This window comes from Cataglyphis hispanica, unplaced genomic scaffold, assembly GCF_021464435.1.
Source record: "Cataglyphis hispanica isolate Lineage 1 unplaced genomic scaffold, ULB_Chis1_1.0 scaffold88_size5078, whole genome shotgun sequence".
Lineage (NCBI taxonomy): Eukaryota > Metazoa > Arthropoda > Insecta > Hymenoptera > Formicidae > Cataglyphis > Cataglyphis hispanica.
Window position 1 is genome coordinate 1 of NW_026099286.1, and position 3,323 is coordinate 3,323.

General features: G+C 29.1%; 1 long non-coding RNA gene across 1 annotated transcript; it reads left to right on the top strand.

Annotated features, from left to right (window-relative positions):
• Positions 1–216: 216 nt before the first annotated feature.
• Positions 217–1,339, top strand: LOC126858701 (uncharacterized). Its single transcript, XR_007688718.1, has 3 exons — positions 217–421; positions 964–1,019; positions 1,102–1,339. It is a non-coding gene; the product is annotated as an uncharacterized LOC126858701 (long non-coding RNA).
• Positions 1,340–3,323: the final 1,984 nt, after the last annotated feature.

Below are 3,323 nucleotides of genomic sequence, written 5' to 3' on the forward strand. Positions count from 1 at the left end.
ACGTAACAAAGGAAATTGATTGGTTCATTTCATTAGGCATATGTTTGTGGACCAATCAATTTCTTTATGCTTATGACTATGCGCTTATACAAAAGTGTGTGTTCCCCGCTTTAAAACGAACAGATCCAAAATTCATTCGTCACGTGATACGAACATGATGGGAATCACAGAATTCGAAGTTAAATCGAAATGATGCAATCATTAGCACGACAGCCATATGCCTAACATGTGTCTGTATGGTCATATACGATTTTCAGCCATAATCGCTTGTATTGAGTATTGAGCAGTATTAAGATATTTCAAGAAAGAACGCCATTTTGATGTGAAGATTTTCTTTGTTAAAAGTCGCGCAAGACTAAAATTTATGCTCTATTAGCAGGTGATATAATTAGTGATATTTAAAAAAAATTTGACCAAGTAAGTTTTTATGAACGAATACAACATTTTGTATTCGTGAAAAGATAGAGTGAAGTGATCTTCACTCTATCATTTCACATCAATTCAAATAACAATTTTCCGATTAATTGAACTAATCGATCTTAGGTCCTTTTGCTTCCACATATCAGTTTTTTACAAATATCTTTTTTGCGTATATATTTTACAACTAATACTAATTGAATATTGGCAAATATAATAAAATTGCTGACAACAAATTGACTAGTCTAAATTATTAATACAAGGCTTGGTATAGAATTAATATTGTTTTTCAACATTTTTTTCTTTACAAGAAGGTTTTGAAATGTAATACCCATCAAACATTTTCAAAATAGATTTTATAAACAAAAAAGGCTTAGCAGAAAACCTTTTTGATTACATTCAAAATAAAATTTATATTCAGAATAAAATTTGTGAGAAGAAAAAAAATTGAAGAAAATATAATTCTAATAATAAAAATAATAGGTAAAATGTGATAATTATATTAAAAATTAAAGTTGAATTTCTTAAATTTATAATTTTCAGTAGGATGCCTTACTACATGTAGTAGCTAATAGTCGTAACACTGGAGTTTATGATAATTGGTAAGAAAAACAAATCATACATTATATTTTAAAACTAAACATTTTTTATTAAAGACTAAATGAAAATTTTCTTTGTTACAAGGGAGGACTGCAAAGAACAAGTACATAGATATTCTAAATGTGATTTTAAAAATTTGATACATCGGATCAAGCTTGGGACTTTGTTGACCAACGTTCATCATCTTCGAATAGAAAGGAATATGTTAATCATTCAGTACAAGTCGAACAATAAAGCCATAACTTCTAGAAGTGATAATCAAATTGCAACAAGAGGATTAGAAGAAGCCAGAGCTTATAAACGAACTGATTATATGGTACAAATGAAAAAAATCAAATGCAAAGATTTATTTTCTTAGATATATTTTACTTTAATAATTTTATGACAATACAATAAAAAATATTTTTTTTATTTTATATGCATGTAATGTATTAATTTTAAAGAGATATTTTAATTTTCTATAAGATAAAATGTTTTAAAATACTTTTGAAAACATTTATTAATATTTCTTTTTTAATTTTATCGTTTCCAAATTGAAATAATTTCTATTAATTTGCAGGAAGGAAAAACAGTGTTGTTGTACGTGAACGTAGTTATACAAGTGGTCAATATGGCACAGGTTATTTTGTTGAGAAACGTATACATACTTACTGGGAAAAGTAATCCAACAAGATGCTGGAAAAAAAATATAATATAATATAAAACATAATATTCATAATATAAAGTAAGCATGAGTTCTCGATAAATTGAAACACTCTAAGTTGATTAAAGAATGTTGATTTTAGTTTAGTATATATATCGATTATAAACATGTGTACAAGTTACTGAATATTATCATGAGTATGTTATCTTTTTTTCTTTTCAAGATGTGCACAGATAATAAGTTTTAATAAGTTTTATATTTTTATGTGAGAGTAATATGTTTGAATAATTGTTGCAAAAATATTAAATAATTTTTGTGGCACTAGAACTTTGTCATTTCTCATTTTTGTATGTATTTTTTGGTTTAATAAATAGTTTCTGATTGTATAAAATCACAATTTTTGTCTTGAAATCAAATCCTTATGAATTCTACATGTATATTTATATATTATAAATTACACATTTATGCTGCATGGTATAGATACAGACTTCTATATATTATTAGCCGTTAACTTCATTATATACTGAAAAATTGATCTCATAAAGTATGTAAAACATATGAGAAGTAAGCATCTGCGTGATTTAAGTAGGAATCAGTAAGAAAGAAAAGGATAGGAGCTGATATGTATATGTCGACGTATCAGATGAAAAATATTTTTGTGTGCGTGTGCTATGTGCGCATGCGTACATACTTTCGGGGCTACGTATTACGTAGAGTTAACGGTCTAGTATTATATAAAAGTCTGTGGGTATAGATCTTGTGTGTGTGTATGTGTGGGGTGTGATGTGTGATGTGTGGTGTGTGATGTGTGGGTTGTGATGTGTGGTGTGTGTATGTGTGGTATGTGATGTGTGGTGTGTATAATAGTAAGTCTATAGCAGGGAGCACACACTTTTGCATAAGCGCATAATTATAAGCATAAAGAAATTGATTGGTTCATTTTTCTTATGCATAATTTGTGGACCAATCAATTTCTTTATGTTTATGGTTATGCGGTTATACAAATGTGTGTGCTCCCCGCTTATGGATAATCGGATGCTACTTTACCATTCATAACAATTTTGTGTAATGTAACTTATTCTTATTGGCTGGTCGTGGACTAATTATTGAATAGTGATTTTTTAGTGATTTAATGTAAAAATTTGAGATAAAAGCAATGTATGTACATACATAGACATAATATAAGTAGATCGAATGTTGAGAAATGAGAGTAAAGGTGCATGTAAAAGGAATAAACTCTTGGCGTTTTTGAATGAACGGATTAATCCAACCCGGATCAATTAAATACTATATTTTACTATGAATTCAAGTCTTTTATTGGCAGAGACAATGACGTCATTAATCGCTCTCAGAGTGATTAAACTTACATTCGAAAACGCCATTTGTTTCATGCCCCTTGCGTTCTCTCTTACTCACGCGTAGCCTACTGAAAGAGAGCGCTATGCGAGCGAGAAAGAATGCAAAAAGCATGCACTGAACTATATACATGGAGCTTTGACTATATACCTCTGGACTGGTATCTATGTGTGATCCAAGATCTCAGCGCCGCCAGGACCCAAATGGCCAAACCAAGAACAAATCACAAGTATGAATTAATAAAAATGATAATAGAATTGTACTTAAAAATAAAATTCTATTATTTTGAAAAAGAATTTACGTGAGA